Below are 13539 nucleotides of genomic sequence, written 5' to 3'. Positions count from 1 at the left end.
TAGTTTAGTTTGATTTATGTTTAAATGTTTATTTCAAGTTAATAATGTTAGTTTTATGTTATTTATATTTATTTTTATGTTTTTGCAGGAGTAGAATCAAAAATAATTTCAATTGATGAAAAAATGTGCATAATGGACTGGTGCTCTATTTGCATATATTTTGGTTTTTTAAGCATATATCCCAGTACAGAAATCCAAATGATATGATTTTTAGACCATTAGAAAGCTAAGAGGTAGGGATACAACTTTTATGTTTACCATTTTGGCCAATTCAGAACGGAAGGTAGTCAAATCTTTATTGAAATTAAAGTACTGCACCAAAGGAACAAAATTGGGCAGAATCTTTGAGAGCCGTGACTCTGGAAATTGAGAACCGCGGCCCTCACCGTATTTTCCAAAAATAACAAGCTTATGGGATTTTGGAAGCTACTGCTTTTGGAGGCTATTTAAGAGGCCTTTTGCAGAGGTTTTTGGGATGAGGAAGCAAGCAATTTCTCTGGAGAAGAAGAGCCGAAAACAAAGCAAGAAAGCAAGAAAATTGGAGGGAGAATCAAGATCACAAAGCTTTAACTATTAGTTTTCTCTCTCTACGTTTGTGTTTTTCTTATTTTCTTTTACTTGGATTAATGGCTAATTTTCTTTGGATGAAGTTTTTATTAGATATTATGAACTAAACTATTTTTCTAGGATTACAATTGAACTCACATGTAATCTAAATTTTTAATCTCTTTCTTGCTCATCTTTAATGGGATTTGAATTGTTTATTCCAATTTGTTCTTAATGCTTTTAATTGCTTGGCTACTAATTAAATTGATTTAGGAACCTAAACAAACTTGGGAAAGGGAGTTTAGAGTAGACTAAAATTGGGATAGCATATTATCATATTAATTGATTTACGTATAGGATAAGGATATACCTATAGGCCATATGTAGCCAGATTAGAGCCTGAGCTTAATGAGTCTGTTTTAATTTCAATTCACATAGGGATATAGTTGTTTGGTTAAAATAGATATTTTTATAAGATGAGTCGGGAGACCCCTATAAATAATTTAGGACTCTAGGTTAGCAATTTAACCCATTGAAATAAGTTAAGGAAGAGAGGTAAGATTTAGATGAAGTGTGAGGGATATTGTAATCCTAGGCTTGTTTGATTTGATATTTTCTTAAGTTAGTATTATTTTGATTTTTCTTGTTGGTTAAAATTTTAGTTAATTAGTTTTAGTTAAGCAATTAATTTTGAGTGTTTGGATAAGATTAATTTGTTCTAATTTTAATACTTAATAAAATTTTAGATCAATTCCCTGTGGGATCAATACTCTGCTTGCTTATATACTATCTATGCGATACGTATACTTGCGTAGTAAGATTTTAACTAACAAGTTTTTGGTGCTGTTGCCAGGGAATTGTTTTTGAAATTTTTATTAATACTAATACCAAGCAATCTAGTCTTACTTCAATTTTTATTTTTCTTGTTTTAATATTAGATTTTGTTTGTTTGCAGATATCTTTGGTCATTATCTGCAAAGAAGAAACAACTTGAATTTTGTTCCTTTTGATCCTGAGATAGAAAGAATTTTCAGAAGACATCGAAGGGAGAATTTACAAGTTATAGTTTTAAATCAAACAATGGCTGAGGATAACAATAACAATGGCAATAATGCCATTAATATGGTTTCCGAAGCAAATAGAGCACTAAGAGATTATGTTGTTCCTTTTTTGCAAAGTTTGTACCAAAGCATTAGGAGACCTTCTATCAATGCAAATAATTTTGAAATTAAACTAGCTTACATTCAGATGATTCAGTCTTCAGTCCAATTTGGTGGGTTGCCAAATGATGATCCTAATTCTCATTTGGTAAATCTCTTGGAGATTTGCGATACCTTTAAATACAATGGAATAACTGATGATGCTATTAGATTAAGACTGTTTCCGTTTTCTCTGAGGGATAAAGCAAAAAGCTGGCTTAATTCACTGCTCAATGGGTCATCAGTACATGGGAGGACTTGGCTCAAAAGTTTCTCACAAAGTTCTTCCCGCTTGCAAAGACTGCAAAAATGAGAAATGATATCACCTCATTCATACAATTTGATGATGAGTCATTGTATGAAGCTTGGGAGAGGTTTAAAGAACTACTAAGAAAATGTCCACATCATGGGACTCTTGATTGTTTGCAAGTTCAGACATTCTACAATGGGCTGGTTGTGTTAATTAAAACCACAATTGATGCTGCTATTGGAGGGGCATTGATGAGTAAGAATGCTACAGATGCTTATAATTTGTTGGAAAATATGGCTTCAAATAATTATCAATGGCCTTTAGAAAGGTCGGGTTCGAGAAAAGCTGTTGAGCCTATGAGATTGATACAATTGGCAACTTAGCTACGCAAGTGGCTGCATCGTCCAAGAAATTTGACACATTGGGAGTTCATGCATTTCAAAATTCATTTGTAGTTGGTGAGATGTGTGGGGATGGCCATTCAAATGGTCATTGTCCATATAATTTTGAATCAGTCTAGTTTGTGGGGAACTTCAATAAACACCAGAACAACCCATATTCTAATACTTATAATCTTGGTTCGAGAAACCATCCCAATTTTTCATGGAATAACAATGCAGGGCCTTTCAATCCAAAACCCAACATGCCTCCTGGTTTTCAACAACAAGTTAGACCATCAGTTCTTGAAAAGAAGTCCCAAGTGGAAGAACTTCTCTTGATATATATGTCCAAGACTGATGCGTTAATTCAAAGTTATGGAGCCTCCTTGGGATAGCTTGCAAACTCCATCAACAGTAGACCCCAAGGTGCCTTACCAAGTGATACACAAGTCAATCCCAAAGGTAAGGAACATTGTAATGCGGTTACACTTAGGAGTGGAAAAGAAGTTGGAGGGGTGAATGAAAAATCAATTGAATCTTCAAATAATCATATAGATGATGACAAGGCAATTGTTGAGAAAGAAGTTGAAGTGGAAAAGATAGATAATGGGCAAGCTAAAAATCAAGGGAATTCTGAAGCAAATTATGCTCCACCACCGTTCCCACAAAGGTTGGAAAAGCAAAAGCTTGATAAATAGTTTGAGAAATTCCTCAATGTCTTCAAGAAGCTCCACATAAACATCCCTTTTGCTGAAGCTTTGGAAAACATGCCAAGTTATGTTAAATTCTTGAAAGACATCTTAACTAAGAAGAGGAAACTGCAAGAATTTGAAAAAGTGGCACTTACTAAGGAGTGCAGCGCAATAATTCAAAACAAGCTTCCACCAAAACTTAAGGATCCAGGGAGCTTTTCTATCCCTTGTACTATTGGTAGATTTAAATTTAATAAAGCTTTATGTGATTTGGGTGTAAGTGTTTCAATCATGCCTTTTGTCAATTGTTGAGAAACTTGGACTTAATGAGATACAACCTACCACAGTTTCTTTGCAATTAGCAAATGAACAATTAGGTACCCTGTTGGGATTATTAAGGACGTATTGGTTAAAGTTGGGCGTCTATATATTCTGGTGGACTTCATTATGCTTGAGATGGAAGAAGATCTGGAAATTTCTTTAATCTTGGAACGATCATTCCTAGCTATTGCAGGCGCAATCATTGATGTGAGGGAAGGCAAGATAACTTTTAAAGTTGGAGAAGAGGTAGTTGAGTTTCATATTTTCAATGCAAATAGACATCCTAGCTCTACAAATTGTTGCTATAGAGTGAAGTTAATTGATGAAGAAAAAGGTGAACTTATTTCTCCACCTACAATTGAGCAAGCACCAATCTTTGAGTTTAAGCCACCACCTCCGCTTGTGAGACCCAAGCAGTCAGCAATGGAGCATCCTCCACCACCATCTAATTGTCCTTTCGAGATTGGACAATAAGTAATGATGCTTTCTAGATCATACTTCAAGCTTTTTCCATGGAAACACAAAGAAAGATGGTGAGGTCCTTTCAGAGTAGTAAAGGCTTATCCTTGTGAAATAATTGAGATTTATAGTGAGGATATGGGAACAATCATGGTTAATGGGATGAGCCTTAGACCATATTCTAAGAATGAAGAACTAAAAAAGGGGGTGCTTTAGTCAAGCTAGTGACTATAAACGAGCGCTTCTTGAGAGGCAACCCAAGCTCTTTAAACTTACTAATTTTCATCTTTTATTTAAGTTTTGTTAGTATCAATTTAATTCTTGTGATCTAATTCTTTTCTATGTTCCCTTTTGCAGGTAATTGGTAAAAAAAAATTAAAAAAATTAAAAAAAGAACAAAATTCAAAAAAAAAAAGTCAGTGCCACGGCTCTCAAAATGAGAGCCACGGCCTTGAAGAGAAAAAAAACAAAGTGCTGAAACAAAAAAGTTTAACACCGCGGCGCTCAACCTTCAGTGCCGTGGCGCTAGTCAAGACAAGATACAGAATAATTCAGCGCCGCGGCGCTGGTAAGGACTTTTTTTTTTGTTTTGTTTGTTTTAAATATTTTTTTCTATTATTCTTCTTCCCTCCACATTCTCTAGCTTCTTGAGAGCCGCGGTGCTCAAACTCGAAGCATAACACTTCGGGTGAAAAAATATTTACTCATCTCGGCCCTTGAAAACCCTTCTTTTTTTTTTCTTCAGCCACCATCCCCACTCCCATTCTTCCTCCTCCTACCAATCTCTTGCCTTCCTTTGTTTTCACTTTTTCACTCCAACTTTATGCATATTCTTTCTACTTGGAATTTTTTAATTTTCCCTTTGAAATCCTGCACTCCTAAGGTAAGTACTCCTCTAAACATTAGGCTGTCACTTACTTTGTGTAGAGAGAGGATAAGGTTGGTGTTCATAGTAAATTTTATAATCTTTGCTACTTGAATGATTCCATTGTGCATGTTTGTTAATGGGTTTTTCATACTTCCTCGTGATTAATGCTTAGAATGTAGAAAATTTTTATGATTAATGCTAATTTCCTAGTACCCATATAATGAATTCATGGACATTTTGTCTGCTACAAATATAATTGATAAAGGCTTTGTTGATGAGAGTAGATAATGGGTTTGTTTAATTTTGGATGCTTGGTTGAGAAAGTAAAAATAAATCCTGGAATTGTTGGTGCAACAACATGCAATAATTGATCATTTTGATGAGTGCATTGATCATTTAGACTATTGCATATTGAAAATTATGATTATGAGAATGTTATTTGAATGTTGTGAGGAATAAAGAATTTATGCTGCATCTTAAGGAGTGGGATGGACATGTCGACTTTTCCTTCATTGCCTACGGATTCTGACTCTGAGGATGATTTTGATGGTGACGAGGCGGAAGACTTGTAGACTACAACTTTGGAGTTAGGGGAGTATTCTTGTTCTTTTTCTTTTATCACATTGAAGACAATGTTCATTCCAAGTTTGAGGGAGTGGTTTAGAATTTTGCTAGTTTATTTTTTTAGTTAACTTTATTTTAAGATATGTATTGCATATTTATTTATGTTTTACGTGCTTTATTTTGTTTCAAAAAAAATTTGAGATAATTGCACCTCATTCATGATTGTCCCAATTCTAGGATGATATTCTAATTATCTTTTGATTCTTAACTTTTGGGAAGCATATAGTTATGATTTAATTTTATGTGATATTCTTGTGTTAGCTTTGTTTTAGAATGTGACTTTCAATAATTTGAGCACTATATTCTTTTACTTAGAATTTTTGTGTGATTTAAAGAAATTTTATGTTGATGAAAAAGTATAGTGAAGTCAAGAATTCTAGAATTTGTTTGATTCTTTCTCGAGGTGAAATCTTAGATAATACTTAGGATAGGAAGTGATTTAGGCCATCTTTGGATCGTTTGAGCCTTTTTGCGCCTACCTTGTTATATTTATCCTTAGTCACCCTTTTTTAGCCTAATTTACCTTTTCTTTGTAATTACACAATTATGTTAGCCTTGGCCTTTCTATTTAAATCCAGCAATTTGAACCTTTCACCCTCTAAGTATTTTAATCTTTCTAAGGAATGGTTTGAGCTTAAAGATAAATTGAGGGAGAAAAGTGAAAAAAAACAAGAAAAGAAAAAAAGGTGATGGTTGTTAGCAAAAATTACCCCTTGTTTATAATTGTTAAAAATAAGTTTAGGGGTTGAAAAAAAAAAAGAAAAGAAATAAAGTATGTTGTACAAAGGAAAGTTTACTCCAAGTTTGGGGGTGCTATTAAAAAAAATTGAGCTCTTCATATGTCCTAGATTGATTAAGTGCTTAGGGTGAATTTGAGCCTAAATATATCTTTTATCATACCTAGACCCTAGCCTTACATTATGAGTTTAATAAAGACCTATTGATCTTTAAATAAGTGTTAGTCTACATTAACGGAGAGAGAGATGAAAAACAAACCTATGAAATTGTAAAACCCAACCCTATAAATACATGTCATGACATACATGCACTGAGTAGCATGTTATTATGTTAGGAAAGCACATAAGAAAAGACGAAACCCGATATCGTACCTAACGGTACACTTGAGTTGATTTAACCTCGAACTAGTTCAAATAGGAATTGTAGGATGAAATTTAATATTTTATAGTCCAGGAATGAAAAAAAATGATTGTTCGGAGTTCGAGGGTTCATTTGGGGTAAAATTGGAAATTTTGATGTTCAAGGGCAAAATCGTCATTTTGCCACCTAAGATAATAATTTGATCATGGAGTGAAATTTTTGACCAAGATTAACTATTTGGAGTATAATTTAATGATAGGAAGTGAAAAAGTTTAATTCTGGTGATTTTTGGAGTGTAGGGGCAAAATCGTAATTTTGCCACCCATGGACAAAACTTGAGATTTTGAGAGAATTTAGATCAAATTTGACAAATTGGAGAATGGCATGAGTATAAGGGATGAAAAATATGTCTATGGGCAATTTTTCAATTTTTGGGGCAAAAATGTAATTTTTGACTTTTACGGGGGCAAAAGTGTAAATTGCAAAAATTACTCCACCGAGACTTTGGATGAGTCTGAGAATTTTATCTAAGCTATGAATATATGAGACAAGTGTATGGTGAAAATTTGGAAACAAATGGATGAAATTTTAAAAATGGGCCAATGGGAAAGTGACACATGGCATTTTTTTAATGAAATAATATTATTTTAATGAAAAGTCAGCCATTTAAACCCAAATTTTGAGTGCTGGCCGGCCATAAGGAAGAAAAACAGAGGAAATAGAGAGGAAAGGAAGAAGAAAAGAAAAACCAAAGAGAAACAAGAAAATTCAAAGAGAAATTCGCGGTTTTCGACCGTTTACGCGTCTAACGGTAAGATTTTTCGATTTTAGCTTGATTTCTACCTTTCCTATGCCTTTATTTCCATTTAGCATGCTTGAGGAGAGAGATCAAAAAGTGATATCAAGGGCTGGACGAAATTCTAGGAGAGAGAAATTGAAATTTTTAGGTTTTGATTTTTAGTTAAATTGATAGTTTTAGTTAGTTAAATGTGTTTAGAAATTAAATTGGGCAAGAAATCAGTAAATTTTCACAATACCCACTCTTGGCTGGATGCTCAATGCTGTACAATGATGATGAATTGATTTTATTCTAAGGAAAATGAAGAGAAATGATGAAAAACGATTAAACGTGATAGAAAAACAAAGTAGAAAATTTACCGAGTTAATGTCCCATTTTTGGCCGAATTTTCCAAGGAAGGGAGTGAGCTGATTTTGTTGTTTTTAGAAGGTTATTGGCTGATATTTAATGGTTAGAAATGTTGGAGAGAGAATGGGATGATTTAGAGCTAAAATGGAGCGCGTTAGCAATTTATCGGGCAAAGTGCCAAAAATAGGTTAATACCGCATTTAAGTCGTTTTAGGCTATTGCATTTCATACCATGCATTAGTATAGGATTTAAGTTAATTATATAGTGATTTAGCATCAATGTGATGAATTGTGTAAATTTTTATAATGTGTCTAGGAGGAGAGCCTTCCGGAAAAGGCAAAGAAGTCATACCCGACGAGTAGTGATCGGGGCGCTTAGAAAGCTTTTAGTTTGTACAAACGGTGAGTAAACTTATTATTATTGTAAATTATCTAGAGTTTATTTTAAATGCCCTTTATGTATTTTATGAAATGAGAACGAGATTAAAACGGGATTTTTGATGTTTTAGGAATAAATGTGACAAATAAAAATATATTGTATTGATTATGAAATTGAGTAATTGGAGGCTACAAATTGACTTGAAAAATATATATTTTCCTAGGAATGGCTTATGAGAAATGAGTATATGTGGCTATATTTTGTGAATGCATTGGGAAATTTATGTAAGTTGTTTTACTATGCAGGCTGGATAAATAAATAAAAGCCACGTTATACTGTCGAAATTTTATTAAAATTGGTGGGTTAGTCACTGCAGTGACGGGTTTCCGTGGACTGCCTATTAGAGGGGCACGGTAAACCCAGTTATATAGTTACTCCGGTTGTAGAGGCGAGGAGGGTAACTCCTGGGGTAGTATTAGAGCTCACTTCACGTCGAACCCCCACGTGAATGTGTAACTCGGCCAACTCCAAGGGACGGCTGGTTTTAAAAATAAAAATGTGTTTCACGTGTGAATATTTTAACACCCTTGGCGGACTCGGTTAGATGCCTCGGCCAAGGTATCCCCGAGGATTAGTTTTGGCTTGAGCCTTGTTTTAATAAAAGACATAAGCCTTAACAATTGTTTTGGTAAATTACAAATATTTTGTGGTTTAAGAAATAAATTGAAAACCTTATGAAATGGGTTGAAATTTGTTGTTTAAACTTGCCTCCATTTTACTCGCCTTTAGATATTTATGATAATGTCTGTTTACTCATTGGGATTGCAAAATCTCACCCAACTCCTTTCCACCCATTTCAGGTTCAGTATAGACTGTAGATAGCTGATCTCATCGAGGACTACTATTGGATCTGCATTTTCCAAACCGTAGGTTCACAGTCCTCTTTACTTTTGTTTATTCGGGGGCCCTCTGGTTATTGTAAATTAAATTAAATATTTTGGCTTACTGTATTTCAGTATGTATAATTTTATTTAGCTTTTACGCTATAAAAATTATTCACGTATAACTCTATAAAAATTGTTTTATAAGAAAATAGAATATTTCCCTTAATATTTCTTTTATTTTCTTATTATGTTCAAATAACCGTAATTTCGTTTTAAATGAAGATTTTAGACTTTTAAACTCATTTTGAATATGAATTATGTATTTTGTACTTGTATAGTACGTTTTAGCTAGTTTTGAAATTTTTGAGAAAAAAATGACCAAAATACCCCTGTGTGGCGAAAATTTTATTTTGATTGTTTTTTATCTAAAATAGTATATATTCTCTAAAAACTCGATATTTAACAATGATTGCTCACAGGAAAGGAAAGAAACCGATATGTAAGCCTTGCGGGGTTCCGGTTGGCATTCTGGATAATGAGTGTCAATCGGGACGTCGCGGCGATTGTCATGGGCCTGAGGGAGGTTCCGGGTCGTGACAATTCTATTGGTATCAGAGCTTTTGGTTTTAAAGATAAGAGTTTTTGGTTTTAAAGTGGTTTTAAAAATTTACAATATCAGTGTGGCCCCGGATTAAGTTAAGTTAGGTTGAATAGAATGCATGCATTTTCATATAGAGCCTAAGGTTCCCTAAGCTTACTCGTTTTCTCTTATAGATTATTATGCCTCCTCGACGCGGACGCCCACCTCTCACTAGATCGGTTGGGAGGGGAAGAGGTCGTTCCCAACGTCATCAGCCAAATACCATAGAGGACGAATCAGCTGCATCTACCCTTCGAGCAGCACCTGCTGCTGAGCAGGCCGATAGTCCTCCACATCCTCCATCTCCTCAGCCACCTACGGGTATTCCCGCCATGCCTACTGAAGCAGCACAAGCATTGGCAGCTTTCTTTGCAGCAATGGCTGGTCAAGCTCAGACTGGTCAAGTTCCACCTGTAGTGCCTCCAACTACTCCTTTAGTTCCACCACCAGTACAGGATGTATCCATTTCCAAGAAGCTGAAGGAGGCTAGGCAATTGGGTTGTGTATCTTTCACGGGTGAGTTGGATGCCACGGTGGCAAAGGTCTGGATTAATCAGGTTTCAGAGACTCTCTCTGATATGAGATTAGACGACGACATGAAGCTGATGGTGGCTACAAGATTATTAGAGAAGAGGGCTCGTACTTGGTGGAATTCGGTGAAGTCCCGTTCCGCTACTCCTCAGACATGGTCCGATTTTCTCAGGGAATTCGATGGTCAGTATTTCACTTATTTCCATCAGAAAGAAAAGAAGAGAGAATTTCTGAGTTTGAAACAGGGAAATCTAACTGTAGAGGAGTACGAGACTCGTTTTAACGAGTTGATGTTATATGTGCCGGATCTGGTGAAATCTGAGCAGGATCAGGCCAGCTATTTCGAGGAAGGGCTCCGTAATGAGATTAGAGAGCGAATGACAGTGACTGGTAGGGAGCCACATAAGGAGGTGGTACAGATGGCTTTACGGGCTGAGAAGCTCGCGATTGAGAATAGGAGGATTCGGACTGAGTTTGCAAAAAGGAGGAATCCTGGTATGTCTTCTAGTCAGCCAGTAAAAAGAGGCAAGGACTCAACGATTTCAGGGAGTACTACTTCTGTTTCCGTGACATCTCCTCGACCTCAATTTCCACCATCACAACAGAGACCTTCGAGGTTTAGCAGATCTGCTATGACTGGTTCTGGGAAGAGTTTCGGAGGTTCTAACAGATGCAGAAATTGTGGGAATTATCATAGTGGGCTATGTAGAGAGCCAACAAGATGTTTCCAATGTGGACAGACGGGTCATATTAGGAGTAATTGCCCACGGTTAGGACGAGCCACGGTAGTTGCATCATCTTCACCAGCTCGCACTGATATACAGAGGAGAGATTCTTCTGGGTTGCCACCGAGACAGGGAGTGGCCATACGGTCCGGTGTGGAGAGTAATACCCCGGCACATCCACCTTCGAGACCACAGACTCGTACCTCGACAAGAGTTTTCGCTGTGACGGAAGATGAGGCACAGGTCCGACCTGGAGCAGTGACAGGTACTATGTCTTTATTTGATAAAGATGCTTATGTTTTGATAGATTCTGGCTCAGATAGGTCTTATGTGAGCACCACATTTGCATCAATTGCTGATAGAAACTTGTCACCATTAGAGGAAGAAATTGTAATTCATACCCCTTTAGGAGAAAAGCTAGTTAGAAATAGTTGTTATAGAGACTGTGGGGTAAGGGTAGGCGAGGAAGAATTTAGGGGTGACTTAATTCCTCTAGAGATCTTGGATTTTGATCTAATATTGGGTATGGACTGGTTAACTGCACATCGGGCGAACGTGGATTGTTTTCGAAAGGAAGTTATTCTCCGAAATTCGGAGGGAGCAGAGATTGTGTTTGTAGGGAAACGCCGAGTATTACCGTCCTGTGTAATCTCGGCCATCAAAGCTTCAAAATTAGTGCAGAAAGGGTATCCGACTTATTTGGCATACGTAATTGATACTTCAAAGGGGGAACCTAAGTTAGAGGATGTCCCGATAGTAAGTGAGTTTTCTGATGTATTTCCTGATGATTTACCGGGACTACCTCCTGATCGAGAGCTTGAGTTCCCTATTGATTTACTTCCAGGTACCGCACCTATTTCTATCCCTCCATATAGAATGGCTCCAGCAGAGTTGAAGGAGTTGAAAGTACAATTGCAAGAGTCTGTGGACAAGGGTTTTATACGCCCTAGTATATCTCCATGGGGAGCACCGGTTTTATTTGTGAAAAAGAAAGACGGTACACTTCGGTTATGTATCGATTACCGACAGCTTAACAGAATGACCATTAAGAACAAGTATCCGTTACCGAGGATTGATGATCTTTTCGATCAATTACAGGGAGCTACAGTGTTTTCCAAGGTTGATCTAAGGTCTGGGTATCATCAGTTGAGGATTAAAGAACAAGATGTACCCAAGACAGCGTTCAGGACTCGGTACGGTCATTATGAGTTCTTGGTCATGCCTTTCGGGTTAACTAACGCACCGGCAGCTTTTATGGATCTCATGAATAGGGTGTTCCACCCTTACCTAGACAAGTTTGTTATTGTGTTCATTGATGACATACTGGTTTACTCGAGAGATAATGATGAGCACGCTGCCCACTTGCGTATAGTATTACAAACTTTGAGGGAAAGACAGTTGTATGCAAAGTTTTCGAAGTGTGAGTTTTGGTTACAGGAAGTGGTATTCTTGGGACACGTAGTATCGAGAACTGGAATATATGTTGATCCTAAGAAAGTAGAGGCAATTTTACAATGGGAGCAACCTAAGACAGTGACGGAGATTCGTAGTTTCCTCGGATTAGCCGGTTATTATCGGAGGTTTGTTCAGGGGTTTTCCTTAATAGCAGCTCCTTTGACCCGTCTAACTCGTAAGGGAGTTAAGTTTGTGTGGGATGATGTTTGTGAGAATCGATTTCAGGAGCTAAAGAACCGGTTAACCTCCGCTTCCGTTTTAACACTTCCTGTTAATGGTAAGGGATTTGTAATATATAGTGATGCTTCAAAGTTGGGGTTAGGGTGCGTATTGATGCAGGATGAAAAAGTTGTGGCTTATGCTTCTAGACAGCTAAAGAGGCATGAAGCAAATTACCCTACCCATGATTTAGAGTTAGCAGCAGTGGTGTTTGCTTTAAAAATCTGGAGGCATTACTTGTATGGTGAGCATTGTCGGATATTTACGGATCACAAGAGTTTAAAATATTTGCTCACCCAAAAAGAGCTTAATTTGAGGCAAAGGCGATGGTTGGAGTTGATAAAAGATTATGACTTGGTGATAGACTATCATCCGGGAAAGGCGAACGTTGTAGCTGATGCCTTAAGTCGTAAGTCTTCATCGTCTTTAGCAGCGCTTCAGAGTTGTTATTTTCCAGCATTAATAGAGATGAAATCTCTTGGGGTCCAGTTGAGAAATGGTGAGGATGGATCCTTATTGGCAAACTTCATTGTGCGACCTTCGTTACTTAATCAGATCAAGGACATTCAGAGGTCTGATGATGAGTTAAGAAAAGAAATTCAAAAACTGACCGATGGGGGAGTCAGTGAGTTCAGATTTGGAGAGGATAACGTCTTGATGTTTAAAGATCGAGTTTGTGTTCCTGAGGGAAACCAGTTGAGACAGGCGATCATGGAAGAAGCTCATTCATCTGCTTATGCATTACATCCCGGAAGCACCAAGATGTATAGGACTATCAGGGAGAATTATTGGTGGCCGGGTATGAAGCGAGACGTAGCAGAATTCGTAGCAAAGTGTCTCGTATGTCAGCAAGTTAAGGCGGAGCATCAGAGGCCAGCAGGTACACTTCAGTCTTTACCTGTTCCCGAGTGGAAATGGGAGCATGTAACTATGGATTTTGTTTTGGGATTGCCGCGGACACAGAGGGGAAAGGATGCGATTTGGGTGATCGTAGATCGGTTGACTAAGTCCGCTCACTTTTTAGCTATCCATAGTACATACTCTATTGAGAAGCTAGCTCAGCTCTATATAGATGAGATTGTGAGGCTACATGGAGTTCCCGTTTCTATAGTGTCAGACCGA

General features: G+C 36.9%; 1 long non-coding RNA gene and 1 other non-coding gene across 2 annotated transcripts; one reads left to right on the top strand and one right to left on the bottom strand.

Moving 5' to 3' along the window:
- Positions 1-2051: 2051 nt before the first annotated feature.
- On the bottom strand, positions 2052-2158 carry LOC148763559 (small nucleolar RNA R71). The gene has a single exon (XR_016025661.1). It is a non-coding gene; the product is annotated as a small nucleolar RNA R71 (small nucleolar RNA).
- Positions 2159-7133: 4975 nt separating this feature from the next.
- Positions 7134-8934, top strand: LOC148763558 (uncharacterized). The gene is made up of 3 exons (XR_016025099.1): positions 7134-7248; positions 7901-7986; positions 8824-8934. It is a non-coding gene; the product is annotated as an uncharacterized LOC148763558 (long non-coding RNA).
- Positions 8935-13539: the final 4605 nt, after the last annotated feature.

Source organism: Theobroma cacao, chromosome 3 (assembly GCF_053813885.1).
Source record: "Theobroma cacao isolate CCN51 chromosome 3, ASM5381388v1, whole genome shotgun sequence".
NCBI classification, from domain to species: Eukaryota; Viridiplantae; Streptophyta; class Magnoliopsida; order Malvales; family Malvaceae; genus Theobroma; species Theobroma cacao.
The sequence above is the reverse complement of the archived record's forward strand: the minus strand, read 5'-3'. Positions and strand labels throughout refer to the sequence as shown.